Genomic DNA, 26,498 nt, shown 5'->3' with positions numbered 1-26,498 from the left:
ACAATAGGAGTTGCCAATTTGATTTAGTGGTGCAGCACCCTGTTTCCTGTAAATAATTTCCCTAGCAGGCTTTGACTAAGCCCTCTGAAAGGGCTCTAGAAATATTAAAGGCTCCAGTTTCTGGCCAAAATGCTTTCTGACAGCTCACTGCAAGTGTTCCCCAGCATCTCTGCTGACCCAAGAATAGCAAATTTAATGACTTAAGTCACTTGTTTCTATCCTCTTGTGTGCAGAGCTTGCAAATTACTTCAAGGATTGGCTTAAAGCAACGAAGAAAAGCGTATTCATACATTTTATTTTACTTCACAAGTATCAGAAAGTTAAGGGGTCTGCCTCCTCCACTGGGAAGTATCTATGGATACACACATTGCAGAAAGCTGAAAAACACTGACACGAGTTAAATAAACATGTCTGGTATCATCTGCCAATTGAAATGGTGAGCATTGCAGGAAATATTTGTTTTCCATGAATAAAAGCGATACACAAGCATCTCAAAACAATCTGTTTTGGAAGGTTATTTTGGTTGTTTTGTAAACAAGTTTAGGTTCTGAGCTGATGTTTTCAAAACAGATACTGCAAAGCGAATAAATATTCATGTCTGGGGGAGACCCTAACAGACATGAAACAAGTGCGTGGCCCTTTTTAACAGTGCCACAGATAAAGCAAGGCAAGGACACTCAGAGAGGACATCAAGATGTAAATTTTTTCCTTGAAGTTTCTCAGATGGCTGAAAAGTGCCATTAAAAATCATCATGCTCAAAAAAGCCTGGGCCTTAAAAACTTGGCTTTTATTGCACATAAGAAAATCTGGCTACAACCCACAAACAGCACTGTAGTCTTTAACAAAAAGAATTAAAAACAGGGACTTTTTTTTTATTTTACTTCATTATAAATCATGAATGTATCAGTACAACTCACTTAGGTTTTCAGCTTTAGGGTCACTAGAGAATCATTTAAAACCTGTCTGAAAATCATTTACTGTGCTTGAGCAACTGGCCACACTCACAAAACTTTTCTTCAAAACCTGAAAATCCTTATCGAAATAAAACATCCTGCTCAACAAAAACAAAATTATGCTGTCACTTACCAGCTCCTTCCACTTGTACCAGCACAGAAACTGGAACACTCCCTCCACACACTGGTACAACACTAAGAATCACCGAATAGTTTGGGTTTGAAGAGACCTTAAAGGTCATCTTGTTCCAACCCTGCAGGCAAGGACACCTTACACTAGAGCAGACAGCTCCACACCCCACCCAGCCTGGCCTTGGACACTTCCAGGACTGGGAGGTCAGGAACATTAAGTATGGTTTATAATGGCCATGACTACGGGGGAGCAGAGAACAAAACATATTCACTGAAGGGCTCAGAGCTGAAGGAACTATTTTAAGGTCATTACTGGAAGAGCCAAACTATTTAAAGTTTAGCTGGCTATTAGTAGGTGCTCTTGCTGACACTGCTGATAAAAATCCCAGAAATACCATTACAAGGCAATGCAAGAAACCGCTCACACCTCACACACGCAAGGTCTGTGCTTAATATTCCCACTTCTTCATTTCAAAGCCACAAATATCACAGCCTCTGCCAGCAAGTTACAGATCTGTTCTGACTCCTACTAAAGGCATCAGAGCTGTGCAGTTACTCTGGCCATTGGGAAATTTTTGGCAATACCCCCAGTTAAGCATTCACAGCAGCCATAAGCAGCTCTTGGAGGCCTGGAGAACAACATCATATGGACAGTTTGGGAAAACCTCTGTAATCAGGGCAGTGTTACCTCAAAACAGTGTTCCACGGGCAGTCAGGCTCACAGCAATGCTACAGCTGAAACTTCTGGTTAATTTCCATGTACCTGGACCTGTTTGAGTGGATCTAAATGAATTCATGAGGATGCTCCAAGGGCTGGAGCCCCACAGCTCTGGAGCCAGGCTGGGAGAGCTGGTGGTGCTCACCTGGAGAAGAGAAGGCCTTGGGGAGAGCTCAGAGCCCCTTCTGGTGCCTAAAGGGGCTTCAGGAGAGCTGGAGAGGTTCTTGGGACATGGGCTTGGAGGGACAGGACACAGGGAATGGCTTCAGACTGAAGAGTAAGGTTAGACTAGAGATTTGGAGGTGCTTTGGTTACAGAGATGGCATTAAATCTATATTTAAATCACCTATTTATGCTGTGGTTTTCAAAAATCACTTTCATTCAGTGGATCTGAGGCCAAGAGAGGTGTTACACAGGCCTTAGATCAGCATCATTCACTCTGTACTTTCTGAATATTTTCAGATCCCATTTTCCCATCAGTGTTTAAGCAGAGACTAATCCCACAAAGCTTTGTACGTGATAGATACTTGAAGGTGCTTATGAAACTGATTTAGGCCCACATTTAAGGCAGAAATAAATCTGGAAGACACTCTTCCCCCTTTGACCACCAAAGATAAAATATAATTATGAGGGAAGGGAAAGGAGAAGAAGGAAAATAATAAGTTCCCTTCAGAAAATATACATGTGGAAAAAAACTCAGATGGAGTGCCCAAAATAAGCAATACCATGCAAATGCTCTGAGAAAAGGGAATTATTTCCACCTATCTGCATTGATCACACACACTTGCTTCCACTGACAAGAACGTAATCCAAACTCTGCCTGTTCATCTCAAAGTGGTTATGAAGCCATGTGTGAGGTGCATTCAACATCCTCTAAGATGAACAGAATCTGTTTTGCATGCCAATATCCTTGGAGAGAGCAATATTCATGCAAGATGATTCAAGCTACTCTTCAGAGCTGCAGCACTCTGCCTCCCCATTGAAGCTCTGAATGAGCATGGGCAAGAGAGATCCATAAACCATTTTTCCTAGAGTCTATAGACAGTTGGTTTCTTAACACTCACGGAAACATCTTCTTGGGCATTAACAGAATGACTTAGAAAGAAAAAAAGTCTGCTTTTTCTCTTTAGAGCCGAGTTTCTTTTCAAGCTGTGTAACACCACTTGATATTTAGTTTAGCTACTCAACCAAGCATCAGCCTTCAATGTATCCAAGGTGCAGAATGGTTGACTAACACAGACCATTTCACTTGTTCGGGCTTATTTACAAATACCACTTACATACTGCTGGCATTTATAATGACACCTGGGATGTTGCTGACACACCACTACGTTTGTAAAGTTGGAGTCTACAGGCACAGTGGATTCTAAGAAACGTGCTGGGGAATACACACAGCGTTTCCTTTGACTGTTACTAGAATGGTTACTTTGACTATATCCTATCTGAATAGGGAAAAAAGCTTCAGAAACAAGCTTTAGCAAGGTTAATCCCCCGCTGATTTTCTTATCATTCAACACTATTTCACTCAATTACTTTTGTCAATGATTTTCTCAAAAAAATTGCCTCCTGACCATATTACAGGGTTGCTTAAATTACACTGCAGAAACCCATTCATGCATATACAGAACTTCATGTGTTTCTTACTACTGTTGCCTTGTTATTCCAAAGCCCACAGCCTCTAAATACCACACTTCAGTCCTAGAAACCTTGACACAGTGTTTGATGACAGAGAAATACTTGGTTTGGTTTTGTAAATATACAGCCAGACTAGAAGGCATTTACCTTACAGTGGAAGCAAAAATGGAATATAGATGATTAATTCAGCTTTGCAAAGCCAAAGGAGTCCTAATCTGTATGAACATGTCCCAAGCCTTGAAGTGTCCATAGCCAGCTTGGATGGGGCTTGGAGCAACCTGGGATAGTGAAAGGTGTCCCTGCCCATGGCAGGGGGTTGCAACTACATCACTTTTAAGGTCCCTCATAACCTAAACCATATTATGATTCTAAAACAAAACAAAACACTGTGTATAAGCTCAAATTACTAGCAATTTGTAAGAAAAAGCTTGGATTCTTACACAGAACTAATAATATAACTTCTAACCAAACATTGTCAATTGTTCTGTCTAAATATGCTTGAAACAACAAACTGTAATTATTCTATCTCCTCCCTCCAACCCCAAAATCATACTACACCTTCTGCCTGGGGTTTTCCCATTATTAACAACAAGAGGTTTAATTTATCTGCTTTTATCCAAAAATGCTGAAGAGCTTAACAAACATTAATTAAACCTCGCAACACTCCTGTGAGGTAGGTAGGTATTGTTATCTCTGCTTTACAGATGAGAAAACCTGAATTAAAAATTGTGATTTGCACTATTTCCCAACAGTAGTTTTACAGTAAAATCAAGTTGCAGAAGAAAGGAGCAGTGACTTGTATGTCCCTATTCCCAACCACCACAATATACATTCTCTTTCAAACCAGCAGGACTTTACTTGACACTTTGCCACACGTGAGAAAAATATTCTGAAAAACAGCATTAATCTACCGTTAGCATCATCCTTTCTAAGAAAATACAGACAAATACATCTTTTACCCAGATTGTACTTCCATTATTTCGTTATGAAAATGAGACCAAATTGTATCCTCTTCATCTGGATAGCTCATGAATTCCATCTTCAAAAGGAAAATCCACACTTCTTGAAACCATATGAACTGTTTCTCAAAACAACTGAATCCCTGATTTCCTCTTTTCACTTATGTTTCTTAACAATTCTTAAGTTCTTCCCTACTCTTTAGCTTCTTTTCATTACTTCATGTTGCACTTTCCTTTCCTTAATCCTACATCACCATTTTCTTCTTCTTTAATTTTTTTAATGACAAAACAGAGGATTTACTTACAAACAGCACATCAACTACTACCTAGATGGGTCACATACCAATTTTTCCTGTCTCAAACTAGTCTCACTTCCAACCTGTGTATGAACATATCCTCCATCTGACAGTCCACAAAATCAAACACTCTTCTCTTTGCCCATTCTGCTATATTCCTCATTAGAAAACCTCCAATTTGAATACAGTCATTTCTTCAGTGTTTCAGAAGCAAAAGCTTCACAGTTCTCTTCCTTTATTTTACCTGTCTAATTGCCAGTTTCACTTCCCTGTCTATTTCCACAAATTTAACAAATCTGTCCTCTATAAAAGTGGCCATCTCTGATGTTTTGTAAACTAAGGTGGCACAACAAATGTTTCTGAATGGACACGGAGACAACTGAAGTTATAGAAACTTACATTAAAATACAAGTTGATAAAAGCTTTTTTGACAAAACAACTGTAAAATGTTTTTGAAGTCATATGATTTTTCTGTGACTTGATTTATCTTATTATAGAATCAGCATGAAAAGTTAAATTAGACTTTTTTTTTAAACCACACAAGCTAGCACATCTTGTTTGTACTGCTTGCTCTAATGAAGTGAGCCTACACTTGCCAGTGCACAGTAAAAATAGGTAGCTCTGTTATTCATATACACTGCAAGCAGCATCTTGCAGGCTCTGAGAACTCGTTCTCATCATATGGAGGCTGCAATAAATGTTCAGCCACCGTTTTCTCCTTCAGCTCTCAAAATTACAGCTGGATTCTTTAAGCATTACATGTGACTTCTTGCACTTTAAAGCTTCTGAACTACTTGAATTGCAAGACGCAGAAGCTCTGCCCACAGACACTTTCTTGCTCCCACTTATTTCATGCTACAGCCAGAAAAGTACCAAATGCTACTTGTTCATGGGATTTGCTGGTCAGTGGATACAGCATCCCCCCAGACACACTGCAGCTGAGCAGGATCTGTATCTGCCTCTGCAGCACACAAACCCCATCTACTCCTTTTTCATCACCCCTTAAAGGTGACCCTTCAGAAGAACCTGCCATACAAAGTATTTTATCCTGACAGCCCGAGAGTGCTGGGGGTGTTAAACCTTGGGAGGAAAAGGCTCAGGAGAGAGCTCAGAGCCCCTTCCAGTGCTTAAAGGGGCTCCAAGAGAGCTGGAGAGGGACTTGGGACAAGGGATGGAGGGACAATGGCTTCTCATGGACAGAAGACAGGGTTAGATGGGATACTGGGAAGGAATTCTGCCCTGTGAGGGTGAGGAGACCCCAGCTGAGGGTGCCCAGAGCAGCTGTGGCTGCCCCTGGATCCCTGGAAGGGTCCAAGGCCAGGCTGGACAAGGCTTAGAGCACCCAGGGATAGTGGAATGTGTCCCTGCCCATGGCAGAGGGCTGGAACAGGATGTCCCTTCCAAACCAAACCATTCTGTGATTCACTAGGACTAGGAGTATGAAAAATCAGTTTAAGGAAAATTAAGATTTTCCAACAGCTTTCCGCTGTTTAGTTGCCAGCACATTATTTAAATTCACAATTTTTACATTATTTCAGAACAAGCATAGAAATAAATATGCTATTTGTTACTATTTGTTTCCATTTTGAGATGACTTGCTAAAATTTTCTCAATTTCTGCATGTACAAAAGTCAGGCATTATTTAACCTCTGTAGGCACAAAAAGGGGGATTTTTTTTTTTTTTTAATATCCACTAAGGTAACCAATTTGTCTGCATTCAGCCACTGAGAGAATGATCTGAAATCCTGCAAAAACTTCAGATATGCAGCAGAGATCAGTAAGTCTCATCATGAGAGGCTTCTCAGCACATTAATCTCACTCTCCACTACTGTCATTTACTTCTTGCTTGATTCCCAATGTTTTGGCTTTTCCTTTATTTTTTTAAATTTTGGTGGATTCTTATCTGCAAAGTCACACAAACTGCCACAGAGCAAACACTCTCCAATGCTTAAAATCAGGTTAGAACCCACAGAAAATTAGTTTCAGTGAGACTCCTACTCTTTTGTATTCTCCTCTTTAGATATATCAACCCTATCTGCATTCTAAAGAGTCACTTTTCCCAAATAGTTTATGGTGAAAGAATATAAGATAAAACTGCTTCTGAAACTCCCTAACAATGAATTTTTTAACTCTTTATTACGTTAAAAACCCATTTGCCTCCATAATAAATGCTTTGTGAGGAATAAAATAAATCACCCCTCTCTGTGGTGCATGAAAATCTGGAGTGAAGCTTGGTTCTGCTCTTCTGAAGCCCCTCACCGGGCACCACCAGACCAGAGCTCGAGCACGAGGTTCTTGGGCATCAGAGCGACACCGGGAACATCAGACGCCGAAGCGTGTGTAGGTGTATTAGCAGTCCTACCATCCATCTGTCAGAAATCTTCGATGTTCCTGCACATCACCCACTGGCAGAGCTGTCTGCCAAGCAAAAATATTATGAAATGTTCATTATATCCTCAAATCTCCCCCCCTTCCCGAGGAGGAAATGGAAAAACCTGTCTCTCCACACACACAGGCTTCGCATTCGTTACCAAGAAACGGTGAAAGACTTTCAAATTCACCCAGAAAGAAAATCTACCAAGAGACCAGGACTGTGAATTTAGATTTATTTGAGCAAACTTTACTTACCAGAGGATATGCTGACTTTTAGTTCACATATATCTCATTTTTAAGGTACGTTAAAGACAGAGTTTACAATTAACTGAACAGACAGCGTACAAAAGGCTTTTAGAACTACACCATATGGTCGAGGGAAAGGAACAATCTGGACTATCCACATTTCAATCTGCAGGCTTGTCCACCTCTATAACACGTTGTATTGCTGTAATAAAATATTAAGATAGAATTTTAAAAGTGAAAATATCTATCTTTTGCACTACCAGGGAGCAAGGCATCTTACAGTCTAGCGCATTTAATAAATATTTTAACTTTTATGATTTTGGCTTGCTGAATCAGATATAGTCAATAAAATTCCCAATTCATTTTAAACTCTAGTTCCAGAAGGATATGGGTGGGTATTCATCTTATGCTTCAGGGAAATAAAAAATACCAGTTTATACGGGGTATACTGGCAGCAGTTAACGTAACAGATGACACATTCTTGGAAATTAAATAAAAGCAGAAAGAAAATACCCATTGTTGCTCAGTGAAGGACTAATCACATGGTCACAGCTGGAACCAGTGTAAATCATTCATTAATAAAATTCTGTTGTAGTAGTCACTTTTTTCTGCGTTTCAAATGCCAGTAGAAAAAAAGACCTCTTTCAATTCTTTGCAGAATGAGACACAAGTATTTCATAGTAACTATTAAACTTAATAAATCTTTTCAGGAAAAAAATATCTGCAAGGAAGCCATTGTTGGCACCAACAAAAAATATGAATACTTTTCTATTCTACATATAATCCCAGAACACAGTCCAAGGAGATATTCGCTGCACTCTGTACTGGCCTGAGTTCTGATCACACAGAATCCAAATCTTGAGGAAAAAAAAAATCACCTGAAGCCTTTGTAAGACACATTTTAAAATGTAAAGAATATAAATGCAGCCTTGTGGGTCAGATCCCTCAATGTGAAGTAGAAAGCTGCACTAGATGAAATGCAGACACTCCACAGAGATCATGCAATACTCAAGTATTCCATGATTACACACTCTTGGATATAGGTATCACAGGCTCACAGCCAACCCGGCCTGAGCAGGAGGCTGGGCTAGGTGGCCTCCAAAGAACAATCCCAATCTGAATTACCCTATGATCCCATGTTCTTTCACATTATAGATTTCTCTCTTGCGCTGTGACACTTATTTTCTCTTTAAAAAAATATATATATATATATTTATATAAACTATTTCAAGTTTTGTGTTTCATTGCCCCCAATAGCAGGAAAAATCTTCACATGACCTGTACAACTTTGTAGGTAACGAGTTACGAAATCACAAAAATCAGATCATCCACTGCAATTATTTTGAAAGCAACCTTCTGGTATATTCAGTGTCCTACTCACAACACCACAGGATAAGAGGCCTGTTTTTCTAATTCTTTCAAAGAAACTACAGAGAACAGGAAATACAGAGTATGCCATTTGATGCTTTAAACTGCCACAATATAAATTAAAGAGGATAGGTTTTCCTCCACTCCAAAAGAAAAAAAATCAAAACCACCCCACTCCTCATCATCTGGTACAAACACAGCAAGAACAGAGCATTTAAAATTGTCAAGAATTCCTTTAATTGAAAGGTTTCTTTGAATTTGAAAGCTAAAAATATATTATCTCCCTCCTTCTGTGCCTACTAAGCAGTCTGAGCAAAGACTTAAAGCACTCTGGGGCTTGAGAGGATATTTGGGTTTTACTGCCAAGCCTGCTAAGGACTTCCCAAATCTCCCCAAGCCAGGGACCCGGGGAACACGGCGGCGTAAGCTGGTGGGGACGCGCCGCCGCAAACTCCGACACACGCTCGCATTTCCACATGATCAAAGGCTCAACTGCTCTGCTCTTCACTTGGCTGCAGTTATTCCTACCTCACAGTGACATCCTCGGCAGAGGGAGATGCTTGATAGGAAACTGGTTAAAAAAAATATATATAAACCCCCCTAGTTTTTGAGTAATTAACTTCAAGTGGGATGAAGTGACAGTTCAAAGCACTGTCGCTGTAAGAGCATTACCAATACGCAGGAGGATATCACTACCTAAGAAAACCTGAATATGTAAATATGTAGCAATTTTGTCAAATTCAGAAATAAAAACACCCCTAAATGTTGTGCTAATTTCTATTTTAACAATTATCCATGTACTCTTTGTCAAAACCAGTAAAAACCAGAAGGCCAGAAAGTAAATTGAGCATGCAGGTGCTACAGAAAAATCTAAAGCAACAGCAGCAAACATCAGCTCTCACACATGTGCAGGCCATGATGCAAACAGGCAGCTTAACTATAAAATACCATTTTCTGCTCTTCCTCTCTACAAATAATACACATACTGTTCCTGCCTTTTTGGGAACAGAAAAATGCAGTAACAGATCCTGACTGGCCAGGACACACAGGTGAAGTTTACTTCATATTGTTTAGTGATGCATTTCCATGTCAATTTTTTTTTTTTTAATAAAAGCTGGTGAAAAGTGTGACCAACCAATTTATGACTTTTGTCCAGGCTGAGCCCTGCAGCTGCTCTTCATCAGACTTGTGCTCCTGACTCTTCCCCAGTTCCATTCCTTCCCTTTGGACACACTCCAGCCCCTCAATGTCCTTGTCATGAGGGGCCCAAAACTGAACATAGTGTTTGAAATGTGGCCTCACCAGTGCCAAGTACATTATTTTAATTGCTTCCATGCCTAATTGGCACTATCTGGAAGTTCCCAGCAGCCAGGTGAGGTCATTCAGGCCATTGGGTTGGCAGCTGTACCTCCACCAAGCAACACCAGACACGGGGGCACCTCAGCTCCACACTGTTCCCATGGCCACTGACAATCAGGAAAGGCTAGCAGCATAAAAAAATATATCAAACTTCTGAAATGATACAACTATTAATCATTTTTCCTCATTAAAAACCCAGTACCCAACTCTAGGTAGACTGGTTCTTACAAATGGAGTGTGACAGAGTAGGAAAAAAAAGCAGTATTTAGTTTAGCTAGGAAACATGTGACAGATATAAGCTAAAGTTAATGCTAGGAAAGCTAAAATTTATCTTTACTAATCCCTCTCACTGGAAACAATAGGACAGAATTAAAAATGACAAAGTTAACATGAGGAAGTGCATTTGGGGGAGGTAGGGAAAAGGAGACACAGGAAGCCCACAAGGAAGGGCTGCTGCCATCCCACCTAAAGAAGAGCAATTTTTTGCCATCAACTCTTTAAATCACTGTAATGACTTTTTCATGTAGACAAGCATCAGAATTTTTAAGTTCAGTGACTATTACCTGAGTACATACACAATAAACAAGTTCAGGCATGTACATTTCTGGGCTGATTTACATTTTAAGTCAGAAGCAGCAGTCATCTATACCAAAAGGTAACAAGCAAGTTAATTTCTTTCATTTAGATCATTAAGGCATAAAAGTCCTCACTACAGTTATACAAATGAAGATAAAGTTATTCACAGAAAATAAATATTTCCCAAACATGCTGTTCCTCTGCAGCAGAAAAGAATCTACTTCAGAAAGAAGGATGCTGGGTGAGAGAAAGGATAAGAAAACTGCACCAAGAGTGAATTTCACACTGTAGGGAGAAGTAACAGAATAAAAAGGGGCTGGGCTTAATCAAATAGCTGGCTTACAATGTAATTTTTATTAAATTTGTATTATACCTTTGTAATTGTGTATTAAAATGTAGCTCATTAGGCAGCAAATAGCTTTTAAGTAAATGCTTTGCTCTCCTTAGCAAGACAGATCTTCAACACCAACTGTAAATACCAAAGCTGTCTCTCAATTCAAATGCTCTCAGGTTTGTTGTTTTTTTTTTTTTTCCTGTTTTACTCAAATTATGCAGACTTGGATGCCTACAACTAGCACATAAACCTGAAATATGTCATTTAAATCCCTTTATTTAAAGCTGAGGCCTCAAATGGGCTGAAGACAGAAGCTGGAGCAAAGGCAACTACTGCTCCAACCAGGACCAGTGAGGATCTACTCCAAGGATCAAACCCCCAGAGCTTGGGGTGCCTCAAATTCAAGCCCTAATTCTTGCATTTCTAAGGTGCCACATTGCTGCTCTCATTTTCCAAGAGGTTGGTGAGGTTTCTTTGAAAAACCAAAACCAAGGGGCGAGCTCACGTGCTGGGTACAGGGAGGGATGCTCTCAAAACGCTCACAGCGTCACTTTTCATCTTCTAAGACATAAATTCATGTGATCTTTGAACAACTATTTATTTCACACCAAACCAGATATCTCCCTAAAGCCTACCAATACAGCCTGCAGGCATATTTCTTAAATAAAAGTACTGAGTCCTTGTATACTTAAAATTTGCATAGCAAAGGGATGAATCAACTATCACAGAAGTAGTAACACTCTGCAGCAACTGCTTACCTCTTGCAGAAGAAAAAAAAATGTCCTGTTTACAAGGTTTAGGTGGGACTCCACAGGTGCTTTTCTTCATGTTTCACAACTCTGAGGAATCATTTTCTTACAGAATTCTGACAGCTGCTGTTCAGTCTCTTCAATGCACCAGTTGTGTTCATAGAATTTATATTTTGCATGTGTAAACCTCTTTATTTGTAGATTTTATTTATTTTTGTCTAAAGGTTACAGGGATTGTACACACCATTTCAACTAAATTACACCAGTAAGGCAATTTTTTTGCCAGAATGTTCCAAATAACTTTATGGACTAATTTTTTGCTGCAAAAAGATGTATTTTTTTGTTACAGAGATCCTTCAATTTTCACCAACCTAGCAAATTATCCCAGCAGCACCTCCATTAAATGATCAGTAAAATAAATATAAGGTATTAGATAGGGCTGCATTTTACAATTAAATCACTTTACTGCCCTGTGTTTAAGTGTTCAGAAAATAGGTAGCTATGTTTGAAAACAGGTAATTAAAAAAAACAAGGTGTGAATTCTGTAGAGTTGTTAGAGCAGAGGAGTAACTTTATTTTACCTGAAGAACCAGAAAAAAGTAAGCAGTGGAGGAAAGTCCAGGATGAGAGATTCTGCTCACACCATCATTTGAGAAATATCTGAGGTTAAGTTAACTCATTTTAGATTAATGGATCATAACTAAAACTTTGAAAAACCTGCTAGAGGAGATTTACTAAGAAACTGTGATGGAGGCTACCAACACATGATACATTATCTCTTGCAATCTAAAAATTCTTATCTGCTACAGAACTGAAGGTAAAATGCCACTTGGCTTAAAATTTTCTAAGAAAAGGCTGTTTTCCAGAAAAGCACATGGCTGAAAAGCACAGGGCTGCTGTTAACCAAAGGCTTCTAAAAAATACACCAGGTCTGCTTCTGCCAGCCTCCCTCGAGCTGCACCTACTCACATGACAGCTCCCAGGACTGGGCTCACATGGAATAATCTGTATTACATACTTTGATATAGAATAGCCATTGAATAATAATACTCTTTGTTACCTAGTTGGTGTTTAAAAACAAGTATTATATGCATATGCATGTTTTATATAAGATGATGAACATACATGTCCCAGCTTTACAGTCACACTCCACACGAAGCCACCAGCACTGTCCCACACTGGCACAATGGGATCTCCTAAACAGAGCCATGACAACTAATGGAATTATACCAAAATAGTACCAGCTGTATTTATACTGAGGATAGCCCTACCACAGCTCTCAGAGACCTGCTCTGCAGCTCAGGAATTAGCTGTATCTCCTCAGCCCAGCTACTGTAATTTCTCATTTTGATATTTTGCCTTGCCTGGTGAAAAACTCCTCCCACTCTTATCCATCAGTGGAGATAGCTCAGATTTAAATTGGCTTAAACATGGTACAGGTAATATATACTCACATGATCTTTTTTTTTTTTCTAATGTTTTATTTAAACTTACCAAAACCAACTAGAAGGACTTAAAGGCTCCTTCCAACCCAAATATTTTGTAATTCTGTGATGGGAAAATAATTGTTATTAATACTAATAATTATATTATTCTCTTCCATCCCCAAGTGCAAATTTACGGTTCTTTTGCTAAGCAGAAATCAAACCTGTTAACTCAAGGAGTTTCATATTAAGACTTCATGTTAACATCTTCCAGTTGTAAAAAAGTAAATACAATTTTACTTCTTTCCCCTCAAATTCAGCTAATCCAAGGTCACCCACCAGCTCACCACATCTCCATCAAACATGGAATATTTGGCACAAGGAGGCTCAAACTAATTTTTTATCTTATTTTTTACTAGTATTGCTGTATTTACAGGAATATGCAATGAAACATTGAGACTTCTGAAATAACAAAATGGCAAAATTTTAAGGAGCCCTTGTACATGTGTGTTAAAATACACATGGTAAAAATTCAACAATTATATACATGTATAGACGATACATATTTTTAATTTATTACAAATTATACATAAAAATACTCCTATTCTGTATAAATTTGCTATTATAATTTACATTTTATTTTTATTTAAATCAAAGTTCTTATATCTGTGGTTTTAGGGAAGACAGCAGCAGCACCCACTGTACCAGAATGACAGGGAAAAGTCGATTCTAGTCAAATATTTCCTTTTGACTGAAGTGCAAATTGCCTGAGCTGAATGTGTATGAACTAATTAGCAAAGCAGGTATCCCCAAGCTGTGAGCAACTTCTCACTCCTCAGGCTACCCAACAGCAGATACTTCACCACTTTTAATGACCATCATCCCACAAGCAACCAAATCCTGTTTGGCCAACAAAATATGAAGACTTTTTCAGAGATGTTCTTAATTTTTATTATTAATACTGAAGTGGAAGTCAGCACTCACAATATTTTGAAGAACTAACCTCACTTTTGTGCTGGAATCACCAGAGGTATGATTATGGCATGCAAATCCCTTTGGATTAAAGGCCCTCATCAAAGCATCTTACAGGTACATTAAAAATTGAAAGGGCATAAACAACTCTGGCAGCTCAGAGCCCGAGCTGGTGATCTTTGCAATTCATAAACATCGACACTTGGGCAGGTTTGCAGGGGAATACAACCAACTAATTATTATCTTTTGCTTAAGGGCACGTACAGTGAGCTCTGCAGGTACTGCCACTGCTTTTAGCCTAATGTATTGCCTCTTCAAGTCTTTCAATATAACAACTCTCTGCTGTTCTCTAAAGCATTTCCAGTGTTACCAAACTGCTTTATATTCAAAGAGAACACACTGAACCTTCTGAAAGATGTTGCTTAGGAGGAAGCAGCAGTTACAAAATGTATGTGACTTGCAAGCAGTCATTTTATATTATTCACTAAGAGACAAAACCATAGAGTGGTTTGGGTTGGAAGGCACCTTATATCTCATCCAGTCCCACCCCCTGCCACGGGCAGGGGCAGCTCCCACTGTCCCAGGCTGCTCCAAGCCCTGTCCAACCTGGCTTTGGACACTTCCAGGCATGGAGCAGCCACAGCTTCTCTGGGCACCCTGTGCCAAGGTCTCCTCACCCTCATAGGGAGGAATTCATTCCCAATATCCCATCTCACTCTGTCCCCAACAGTGTGAATCCATTCCCCCTTGGTCATTCCATGACCATACAAATAACCTCTCTCCATTTTGTAGGTTCCCTTCAGATACTGGAAGTTCATCATTACAACACCCTGAAGTTCTCTTTTCCAGGCTGAAGAATCCTAATTCTGTCAGCCTTTCCTTGTATGAGAGGTACTCCAATCGTATTCACCCATTACTTAGCACACAATTTTTTGACAAAAATGTTGATGTTTTACAAAACAAGAAAAAAGTACAAGTTGAAAACTTATTACATATACTACTTAACTTTTTTAAAATTATTAAAACAACTTCCTCAATGACTAACTAAAAACAAAATCACCTTAAAATTTATCCACTATGAGTTTAGGTGCTGATGGCACTAAAACAGCAGGCAATTTGGGATGGAAAAACTATGTAAAGCATAATTATTCAAACTAGAAGATTTTTAAGTTCAATCAGCCATGATAAAGAGAAGTTTAGTGAATACCAAAATCCCAATCTTGAAATAACAGAACAAAAATTATCCCATATACAACTGGAGAGAGAACATCACTCACAGCACCATCAGTGCAGCTCCTGGAGCAGCTGTGAATACTCACCTCCAGGTTCTTTCATGTCAGTTTTGGACCAGCTGACATCAAGGTTTTGAAGCGCATTTAGTCATAAGCTTTGGAGAGTCTCAGCCATTCCAAAAAGATACTAAAATTCTATTTGCAATCATGTGGAAATTATCACTCCTGTCAATAGTTTGTGTTCTTACATTTCACTTTAATACATAATACGGCCCAGTAAGCCTAACTCAGCATTTTCCGCCCAGAACTGTCAACACCACTTTCATTCCTTCATATAAGGGATTGGTAGGATTGGTAAGGAGCAGTTTCACTATTGCAAATAATGAGGCATCAAATTATAGAAAATGAAAACTTCCTGAGCAAACTAAAAGCCTCTTCAGACACCATTTGTAATGCTGTGTTATTAACTATTTCCTCACTAAATGGCTTTTTGTTTTTAATTTAGATTCACAGATATGCCAGGCTTCTAAATAAAACATCAGTTCAAAGACTGAAGACATTTTACACGTGGTGTTACAGCTAATGAATTTCCAAAGTTGAAAGAAAACATTGCAAAGAAGTTAGTTAAAAACAGTAGTGAGATTCTGTAAATAGATTCAAGTCTTCAAAAGAAAATCAGTCACTGCTTGCAGCTTTAAAGCAGGTCTTTCAAGTTAGGATTAAACTAAACTGTTATTTAGTGAAATGACACTAAATAAAAACAGTACAAAAAGATGCAAGTGTAAAAACAATCATCATTCCCAAATACCCTGGGTTTGGTACAAGAATCTCTGCAGGTTCCAACAGCTCTGCTTGCAAGAGTGAGCTGGGGGCTCTGCTCATTTTGGTTGTGTTTCCATGACTTGACTAGATGTGCTTATTGAAAAATAAATAAAACAATCACTGCTTTGTGATGGGGAGCAGCATCAGGCAATGAGTGGCTCACACCCAAATTACTGGCAGTCACGGTTAAACCAAAACTTCTCAGTATGGGTTGCAATAACACCTGATACATTACCTTTGATGCCAAAATTAAATCTTTCTATTTATTCCTTGCTTACAGAATGGTTTGGGTGGAAATGGACTTTAAAGATCATCTTGTTCCAAGCCTCTTGCCATAGGCTGGGACACCTTTCACTAGACCAGGTTGCTCCAAGCCCCATTCAGCCTGGCCTTGGATACTTCAGGTGCAGCCACAGCTCCTCTGGGTACCCTGTGCCAGAGCCTCACTACCCTCACAGGGAGGAATTTTGTTTTTACATCCCATCTAACCCAGCCCTCCACCCATATGAAGCCATTCTCTCTTGTTCTGCCACTCCAGGCCCTTGCCCAAAGTTGCCCTCCAGCTCTCTTGAAGCCCCATTAGACATTGGAAGGTGCTTCTAAGGTCTTCCCAAAGTCTGAACCGAAACATCCTCTTAATTCACAGACTGATAGTAATTGGTACACTGCTTACAAAGAGACGCACAGCTGGTTACAATCACTGCAGAAACTACTGAGACATTCCCCCATTCCAATAATGTTGAGGTCTTCAGATTTCTTCCAGGGTATCAAATCCCTAATCATTGAAAGGTTTGGGTTGGAAGAGACCACAAAGGTCATCTCATTCCAATCCCCTGCCATGGGACATCTCCCACTATCCCAGGTTGCTCAGAGCTCCATCCAGCCCAGCCTTGGACACTCCCAGGAATGGGGTAGCCACAGTTTCTCTAAGCAAGAGTTTCAATAGTTTTTTGCAAATCATTTCAGATGGAGACATCATTTGGTGTGAAGCAGAGCTGAACACAGGTCAGTAAGAGCAGGATGTACCATTAACACTCAGTGGCAGCTAACAAGCCAGGTCTTTCCAAACAGCAAGACAAAGCTGTAAGTGTAGGGAGCAGCAGCATCCGAGCAAGTTTTAGCTGGCAGAGATTAAAAAAACTCAGAAAAAAGCTTTAGCAACTAAGATAAAGATTTTCAGGAATGAAACAATGCTGCAGCCATCTGCAAATCCCTGTCAGCGCATCCTCAGTACCTGGACCAACTCACTCTAGGTGTGTTTGCATATCTTTGAAACAACACACCTTCCCCTCCATGGCTGCAGACCCATCCTTTGATCTGCTGCAACGTGAATGTAAAACAGCAGCAATCCTTACAAAGGAATGATAATAGCTCTCTGCTTTGATACCTATGGCAACATGACTAAAAACAAGCAATTCAAAGAAACAACTAATTCAGTTTAAAGTTATGGAGTTATGAGCTTTTTTTTCCTGTGGTCTTTAACTTATCTGCAAAGCTCTTTCATCCAATTTTGTAAAGAAGTGTAAGTAGCCATTCTGAATTGATTATTACAACTTCAGGATGAGTGACACTTGACTGAAAGAGTAAAAGGATGTCAATCTCCTTTGTTTTCATTTTCAAAGAATGAACAGGAAAATATTCTTTCCCTGTATGCTCTTCTATGCAAAAAAGAAGGTTACAGACTGTGGTTTGGGCCCATGGTCTTGGACTCCGTTCTCTTTCCACAATGACTAATACATAGAAATACTTAATCTGGTAAAATTCTTCAGCAATCTGGACAATACAAAGTGAACAAAAAGCACTATTTGACTAAAATAAAGCCATTCCTACCCACAGAATGTCTGCAGGTCCAATTCACCTGTAATCTATAATTTCCCAATGCCCAGAAGTTACCAAAATACCATGTGGCTCTTCTTTACTGCACCAATTCAATACATTCACGGATGCAGGCATTCACTCTTTTTTTTTCTTTTTCTTTCTAAAATTTATGTTTGAATCCCAGCAACTCATCTTGTGCCATAAAATGTTTATGGTTTCAACTTATATGGAGAATCCAGCAGCCTTCGGAGATCGAAGGGCCATTCTCACTGTCAAAACTGGAAGTTTCACAATGATAACTTCATTTTCATTACAGCTTCACAAAGGATATAGAAATACACAACTCTTTTAGCTGCCAATAGCCTCACAGACTAAAAACATGCAACCCCACCAATCAGTTTTTGCTGACCACAGAACACACAATTAGGTTTAGTCAAATGCTTTCAGGACTGTACAGTCACTTACGCATTTTTAAGGCTGTAATTAAATTGCCAAAGAACTACATGACAAAACGCAGCTTGTCTGATTAAAAACTTTTTAAAAAAAGCCAACCCACCTTTATCTTCTTTCAGTACAGCAGATGAAAGCATATTTTAAGTCATTATTTCCTCTTTAGGCTTCCCCCTCTACGTGGAGGGAGGGGTTTTAGTTTCCATTCTAACCTGAGATGAACCAGTCGGCCTAGAAAGCTCATTCAGTGCTGCAAAACTACCACACACTAAAATCCAGAGTTTATTCCACAACTTGGATGCTACAGGTGAGCCAGGATCAAGACTTCTGCACAGGCTGCCTCAGTGAGAATATTGCTTCCTACAGATCCACATCCCTATTGTGCTACAAGGTAGGCCAGTAAAAGTTAAATATCCCTAAAGTGAAGGGATGTACCACCAAAGGGATGTTGACCACCAAACTCCCAAAAAACTCACTTCCTTTCTAAACCAGGACAATAAATAAAAATACACATTTCTATATCTTTGAGTCCATCCTAAGCAATATATTCAAATTGTTTGTAAGTGTGCCCATAAGACATGCTTAGAATTGCTCTGCTCTAAGACTATATTTATGAAAAATTAAAAACAAACAAACAAACAAACCCCAACAATAAAAGATACAAAATTGGCATTTTAAGATTTACTTTTGCAAGATGTATTCTGACTATACTAGAGTCCTATCAAGCACGTTGGCCCAGTTGAACTGGCAGGTTTCAGTTAGCAACCATCCAGTTGTTGTTTCCCAGTAAACATCTGAGTAACTACACCAGCATTGTCTCATTAGCAAAAAAAAAAAAAAAATTAAGATAGTGTCACCAAGTGAGCTGAAACAGTGAGTTAATGACTGACACACTGGAAATCACCTAGAAATAATTATTACCTGTTTACCAGAATCCTGTGACATTTCCAGTAGATAACATTCAAATTTAAGTTGCCAGAAAAAAAACCTATCAGCCTATGTACAAACAGATATGAGTACATACCATGTACCAGTTCAAGGTCTGCACTTGCCTTTTCTTCTGCATGGGGAAAGCGTGAGAAAGGGCTCTAGTTTTAGTGTCTGAGGTACATTCACAGCAGTAACCACACGATTCAAGTGTCTGTGCTCCTTCCTCACCGAACTCAGGGTTTTGCGCTTTGCTCTAAGATATATTCCTGAGATTTTAAAGTGCTGTGCTTTCATAATTCAGAAAAAATAAAGCTTCTAGCAGCAACGATCTACAGAGCAGTAGAAAACTGCAGAATATTAGAATTATTTCAATTGGAAGGGACTTCAAGAACAGCTTGTTCAAATCCACTGCCACAACCAGGGGACACCTTCCACTGTCCCAGGGTGCTCCAAGATCCATCCAGCCTGGTCTTGGACCCTTCCAGGGATGCAGGGGCAGCCACAGCTTCTTTGGGCACTCTGTGCTGGAGCCTCCCCACTTTCACAGGGAAAAATCTCTTCCTTTCCTGGTGTTGAATGAAGCTTTATCATTTGTAAGCCTCCAATAATTTTGAAAAATTAGGTAGGCTGACACCAACCCTCTATTTTTTTTTTTTAAACTTAACAATAACACTTGGGTGCCAAAGCCTGCATGTGGAAATCAGTAACGTTTATGGAGTCACTTCGCTGCACACTGAAGTGTGAAATGAGTCACAGACGGACAGGTTGTGCTTACCCACCCAGGATACACCTGGAATAATGAGACACCCTGGAAGTTGGTCACCTCCAAGGGCAGCACTGGTGGTGTCCATCTGATCTGCACTCATCCCAATAAACACCCACTTGCCCTCAGGCTTGTGACTGCTTTGCCTGTGCTCAGGGTATTTCAGTGCCTGTGCCTGCTCTGTGCTCCACACCAGATGAAACTGTGGATAATTAAAGTATTCTAGCAAAAATACCCAAGTAACTTTCAGCTCTATTTTCAAATGAGAAGGTGAGAATTCCATGGCATTGAAATGAAACTTGGACACCTGAATGACTGAACTGCCATTCAAATTATTCAAAGACTCAAAGTTTTGAAAACCTTATCCTATATAATGCAAATCATAGGCTGAACATTAGGAGGAATTCAAAACACACAATTTTTAGAACTTATGGTAAAAAAAAAGCACCATGCAATATTTGTGTGAACTGCATTTCTTTTTTTCTCATCACATCATGTTTTCTCATTTGGGAGACAGAGACACTGCTCTCCCTACACAAGGTTGTTTGTCCCCAGCTCAGAACAGGGATGTCCTACTTGTTCCCTTCCATCTGCAGACACAACACCAGAACACAAAACCCTTTATGGTTAGGTGACTTTCATCTCTGGGCAATTCATGAGGCTACTTCTGTGCAAGAAGCAGCCTCAGAGGCATCACAGTTCTGGCAAAACCCCCTGGTGAGAAAGCACCGTGGTGATTGTAAGCAATTTGAGAAAGAAGGAAAGGCCTGGAGTTTGTTGCTTACTCCTGTATCTCAAACTTAATTAAATTTGAAACGTGGCAGAAATTAGGACACAAACAAATAATTAAAACATTAATCATAAGTGAATTCACAGCTTAAAAATATAGAGTCCTTGGCACGGATTTCATGTGAGTAGCTGAAAGTCTGTTATTTCCTGTAGCACCTACTCTTCTGGTAAATTCAGTACAGGTTGCCTGATGAATTCAGAAGTTACTGGAAAAGAAAGGGGAGAAGAGAAGGAATGGCACTGACACACCCTATGTCACACCAGCTTGTTTCCTTAAACAGCCCAGGCTTAGGGCAGTTTTAGAGGCACACAAGTTAAAATAATAACTTGAAGATACAACCAAATTTTTTAATTCTCAGTGTGAGGGAAACTAATTTTCCCAACCAAAACTATAAAATACAATCTCATTTCACTGCTGCCTACCATTAGTTTGAACATATGTTGATTTTTTGGGGGGAGGCAGCAGAGTGGTAAATAAATATATATCTGAATGGCCAAATATTTTTGGTCACCCCTTTCTATTTTGCTGTAGGTCCCAGCTGTCACTTAAGTCTGTCACTCTTTTACAGCCACATGAAGCCAGTCTACTTGAAGTACAGGTGCAGCCTAATTGTTAGCAGACATACTTCATTCATGATCTCAACATCTCCCCTCTCTGCTGCAACCACACGAACCCAGGCTTTGATTGAAAAGGAGAAAAAGAGAAATCAAACATGTTGCTAATTGTGTGTTGAAAGAAAGATTCCTCTGATTCCCAAAACCTGTAACCTTGTCAGAGTTACCATGTACTGGAAGTACAATGTGAACCACGCCATCATTTCAGGGCAAGCAGAGTAAAAGAATCATTAGCAGACATTTAATAACATCAAGAATATCAAACCCATCAAGCCTCTCACACAGAGAATTCTCTCCCCTTTTCCTCTAACAAACACATCATGTTTATCAGAAGCATTATTACCTGCATTCATAACTGGCAGCAGTAAAATACCAGGTGGTGCTGCTTCAGAGCTCTTCACCAAAGCAGTCTGGGAATCTTGGCTGTGGATCTCAGTGTTGAGCAGTATTTCTTCCAACCCATCCTATCTGCTTCAGTCCAATGGACAGATTTCAAAGTGTGATTTTCCTGAGTGTAGTAGCATTCTTCAATCTAAACAGAGCTGGGGGGAGAAAAGAAAAGAGAATTTGAGCTCATCTGATCTAACTTTATAACTGTTATAGGCTAAGAAGAGGCTAAACATTGCCCAGATGGCTTGCAGTCTCCCCATCCCTGGAAGTGCCCAAGACCAGCCCTGGATGGGGCTTGGAGCAACCTGGTCTAATGAAAGGTGTCCCTACCCATGGCAGGGCGTTGGAATTGGATGACCTTTAAGGTCTCCTCCAACCCAAACCATTCAGTGATTTTGTGAAGAAGATCCATCCAAATACTGCACCACACAATTTTTATCCAGATACCTTCCCTAGTCTAATAATGTCTGTGGAGACAGACCACACATGAGATACAGGCAAACAGGAGATCCTACAAGCATGGACCTCCAGAGAGTGACAGACCAAACCCTCTGCCCAAACCAGACAACAGGAGGGTCCCCAGGACCACCTCCAGTTCTGATTATCTCCATAGATGGAGCTTCTGAAGGCAGCTTGTTCCAGTGTTTGGCCACTGACAGAAAAAACCTTCCCATTGCAACAGAATTTCCTCCAGTTCAGTTTGTGCCCTCGAGCCCACTCATCTCAAGGCTGAACTGTCCCAGCTCTCTCTGCCTCCCCTCGTGTCACCCCTGTATTCTCACAGTGGGGTTTCCCACCCTGGTTTTCTGGCCCAACTACAGTGTTCCTGTATTTTGATGACTAAACTATGTGACTAACTGCAGATGTATTTCTCCAGGACTCTTTGCATCATCTGAAAAATAAAGCTGCAAAAATTATATCACAATAAAATTGCTGATTAAGTGGGCCATGAACACACTGGGGAACCACAAGGTGTAGGCCTCTCTCATCTCATTAAAAGTTACACTTTAAGCAACAGGACATTTTTAATATTTTCTGTCTCAGCTACATATGACCTCAGTTTTTATATCAAAATATTGCATTGCAAAACTTCAATGCTTCAAAAGAAATTAGTTAAATACAGCAATAAAGGCCAGACACACAATCCTATAAAAAAAAATCAGCTTTGTCTCACAAATCCTTCTATCACAAAACCATAGTGACCAGCATTTATTTTTATTTTTAGCTTTTAAGCTTTTACTGATGGAAGTCCAAGTTAACCTTTACTTTATTTTGTCCTGGACTAAATCCACTGTGACATCCTTTTTGCCCTTTTAAATACAGAAATTTCTTGGAAGGCTTCCAGTACTTTCAAATAAACACATTTACAAGATATGCAACAATTAACATGAGTGGCTCTAGAGGCTCCTGAGACAGCTCTGAAGTCCCTATGATGTGATGTCCAGATATGTTTATATAACTTTTTTTTATTTAATAGTCACTTTCAAAAATCACTTCTTTACCATCTTTAGCAAAGTGGGTGTGAACTTTCTACTCCAAACAACAAATGATATGGGAAAGGAGAAAAAATATGAAAAAAGGCAAAATGGCATTAAAAAGGCAAAAAAAATTGCATTAAAACACTACAAGTTTATGCTTAATGATGTCTAAAGAGCAAGCTGACTTTGAGGCACACTGGAAATGACCATTTCACCCTGTAGCTGGTTGTGCTGGAGCCAGGGGACAACTGCACTAAAGATCAGAAGATTGTGATGTTTATGCACCTACAAGCTGACATCTGTCCACTTCTCAATCACAAGTCTCACTACATGTTTCTACTTATTTCTCAAAATTACAAGGCTTACTACGATTTTACTTCAGTTTTCACAGAAGAACTTGAGATTCTCAACAGCAGCAAATTTGTGAGCACTTCCACTCAAAGCAGCCAAAGAGATAAAGCAGATACAGGATGAGAGGATATTTTTCAAAACAAATACAAACTGGCAAAGTCTGAGGACTTTTACTGTTGGATACTATGGGAACAAGTTAGAATAGCTCCTCAATCACCCGTAATTATCTTCAAAAGTTTCTGGAAGTCAGAAAAGCTCACAAAAAACGAAGTTCCAGCAGAGAGTTTGAACCCTAAAAGTAGTTTAGCAATTAAGTTATAAATTAGTTTTTTTTTTTAACTAGTGTGTTTAATGTATAATTAAGTCAGGAATGATTCAAAAAATTTCATCCTACCTGAAAACAAGGGATGAACAATTCTAAGGATCCCTTCCAGATAAAATTATGTATTTATTATATTATTGCAACCACAGTAAGATCAACACAGTCGTGTTGGAAATGGAAACAAGTAGAGGAAAAGATGCTTCCACATCAGTGAAGCAGCACAGAGGTCCCAGACTGTTTGTTCCACGCTAAACCTCAATGAGAAATAAAAATGTTCAGAAGTAACTCTGACTAAAGCCCAAATAACAGTCCCAACTCCCTACCCAGGCTCTTGTGTAGAGAAGTTGCCCAGCCCAGTGTTTTAAAACACACAGATTTTAAAACATTATCTGAGAAGCAGTCAAATACTATTTTTCTTTAATAGCTACATACACACTCTGGCTCTTCAGCCAACTGGCAGAAACATTAAACCCCCAAACTTTTATCATTTTTACAACATGTAGAAGATATTTTTTTATATTTCATGACTTTAAGAAGTACAACTAAACAGAGCACCACGGTAATTTTCTAATTATATTTTCGCAAGTTTTTAATGTCATAATTTAAATTATGAACTCTTTATTTCAAGATGATTAATTAGAATATGTTCCATTTGGGGAACAAGAGTTCAATATCCCACTATCAATTAAACAAAATGCACTCCTTTAGCTTAAGATTAAAAACCAAAATGCAGCCAAAAAGTTTCTTCCTTGTATCTGTCAGATCACAAAAGCATCCAATACAGCAGGATAAGGTTGCCAGAAAACCCTAACACTTTCAAAACTATATTATTTAGTGCAGTGGCTTAGCTCTGAAGCTGCACCAGAAATGACATCTGAGCTTTGGACAGTAAGCCTTTTTGCCAATGAATTTCTTGTAAAGTCAACAATTATAATTTATTCTGATCCTTTGTGTCATCATATTAGTAGTTATTTTTTCTGCAATCCCAGAGCAGCAACAAATAATGCCATAGAAGAGGACTGATATAATTACAGGCTGAAAAAGATAGGCCAGCACCCTTACACTCAAAACTACCCTCTGTGGCTCCTTCATATCCCATATGTTGCTAATAAAACTGTTTGAATCATACCTAGGAGACAGTTTTACTGATATTGTATCAGGTCCCTGGGTTCTTTGTATGAGATACGATGTCACCAGCACCATAACTATGCAAATTCTGTGATACAGGATCCCACTGGACACAATATTACATACGTAATTCGCAGTATGAACCTGGGCATTAACAATAATTCTAGTGTTATAGAAATGAAACCACCATGTTTATTGAAAAGCTCGCCACACAACAACAAAATCAAATTTAAAAAGCAATAAAGAGCAACTGACGTGCTCACAGTAAAGATGGCAACATTGGTATTTTTCCCCAAACAATGTAAATTTTGCTTTGTGCTCATGTGACAGTGCTTTACAGAAATTTTGGCAGTGACACTGAGCAAATACAACTCCATCAACAACATTAATAAATTACTTTAAATAGGAACCTAGAGTCCCACTTTTAGGAACAACCATATGATGTTCAGCAAGAATCACTGTGTTCACACACAAAAGGGATTCTCAGCTTCTCCTACCAATCATGGACTAAATGATAGAGACTAAGAATGGCAGCAGGGAGAAACCAGCAGCTTGGAGATACCAACACACATTGTGCTGAAGCACCTCAGAAGAATCAGCCTGTGGTCAGGAAACACCTGTGCTCCAGTCCTGCACCAGATTTCTGTGTGACCTCAGGCAAACCAGGCTCCATCCTGGCTGGCAGCATGTGAAATAGGGACCCTCATCTTCTCCTGCTTAGCTCTGTGGCCACTGATTTATGCACACCACACATACCTGCAAAAAGGCAGGGCAGAGATGTTGAGATCAGTGTTGGAAGAGACAGGGAGGTGCAATGAGAAACCTGACAGCACAGGCAGCTTGGTGCACATTCCTCTTATCCATGTTCCAAATGATCTCTTCCCTCCACTATTAATTTATTGGTTTGCTGCAGGTGAGGAGTGCTAGAGCTTGTAAGGAGTCTATTTTTGAAAGAAATCAGGAAAAAGGTAACAGGCTGGCATGATAAAGTGAGTCTGGTAAAGAGCCAGACTGAAGAGACAAAAGGATGCTATTTTGCCAAGGTACCGTGAGAATTAATAAATCGGATCGTTTTATAAGGTAAATTGTACAGTAAATCTGTATTGTAAATTGTCTAATACATATGGGAAAAGCCCCAGCTCAGTAGTCCCTGGTAATATTTTTAATGGCTTCAAACACAGCTAGAAAACAAATGACACACAGCACGAGTACCTGAGGAGCCTCACTCTGAGAGGCTCCAACTTTAAATAAGTGATGGAAGGAAAACAGAGTTGTAACCAGGCACTCAGAAAGGAAGATAAAGAACTGATTGATT

General features: G+C 39.4%; 1 protein-coding gene across 6 annotated transcripts in view; it reads right to left on the bottom strand.

Annotated features, from left to right (window-relative positions):
• Positions 1-26,498, bottom strand: part of GTDC1 (glycosyltransferase like domain containing 1) — a 191,852-nt gene that overhangs the window by 147,679 nt on the left and 17,675 nt on the right. For 5 of the 6 annotated variants that reach the window (XM_064717984.1, XM_064717983.1, XM_064717982.1 and 2 more), the window contains exon 3: positions 21,858-22,056. The gene's annotated coding sequence lies outside the window, so the exon portion shown is untranslated. The remainder of the gene's footprint in view (positions 1-21,857; positions 22,057-26,498) is intronic. The other variant, XM_064717980.1, reaches the window with a different exon arrangement.

Source organism: Zonotrichia leucophrys, chromosome 7, assembly GCF_028769735.1.
Source record: "Zonotrichia leucophrys gambelii isolate GWCS_2022_RI chromosome 7, RI_Zleu_2.0, whole genome shotgun sequence".
NCBI classification, from domain to species: Eukaryota; Metazoa; Chordata; class Aves; order Passeriformes; family Passerellidae; genus Zonotrichia; species Zonotrichia leucophrys.
The sequence above is the reverse complement of the archived record's forward strand: the minus strand, read 5'-3'. Positions and strand labels throughout refer to the sequence as shown.